We start from the raw sequence: 806 nt of genomic DNA, 5'->3' as shown, positions 1-806 counted from the left end.
GATAAACCTCGAAAGTCAAAGAGTAAATAGCATTTTTGAAGAGTAGATATTTTTCAATAATTCACATAATATTATTCAAATCAAGAAATATCTTTTGCTACACACTTTCTAAAGTAGCCTGTGTCCTTCCATGTGATTCAAGCTATCTCCATATCAAATTTCACTGAAGTTGATTCAGCGGTTTGGTTATGAAAATGTAACAGACAGAGTTACTTTCACATTTCTAATACTAGTATGGCAATATGGACGATGAAAGCCACACGAGTCCGATCAGCAATGTGAGGGTGAATGGCACAGTATTAACATTTTAACTCATGCTCTGATCTGATGAGAATCATCTGTGCTGTGTAAGTCTAGGACTTTATGACTTCAATTTATATTTTGAAGAAAGCTGCAGAATATGTCCTGCCATAGTTTGATTTCCACACAAGAAGTTAAAGAATCTAAATGGCTGTAACTTACCAATGTTGATTGTTGAACATCTCTTATGAAGGTTAGCCAGACCTATAGTTCATCTATGACCTTGCATCAAATCCAGAAAATGTTGCATTTCGAACACACAATGTTCAAAACGTCCAGCTGAATATTTTAGTTTAAAATGTACAAATGTAGCAGCAACTACTCTAACCAAAGATTTTACAATGGTTGTTTTTTGGCCAAAAGTTGGGCACACATGCCTTTAGTTACCAGAAGATCATTAGTGAATAAACACCCTTTTCCTAGTTTCGTAATCATTTTCAAATAATAGTGACCTCGGCTAAATGTCCCAAGAAATTTCTCAGTGGTTACCTCCATTAATGTATTTA

Source organism: Schistocerca serialis, chromosome 2, assembly GCF_023864345.2.
Source record: "Schistocerca serialis cubense isolate TAMUIC-IGC-003099 chromosome 2, iqSchSeri2.2, whole genome shotgun sequence".
Classification (NCBI taxonomy): Eukaryota; Metazoa; Arthropoda; class Insecta; order Orthoptera; family Acrididae; genus Schistocerca; species Schistocerca serialis.
This window is presented reverse-complemented; position numbering follows the sequence as displayed.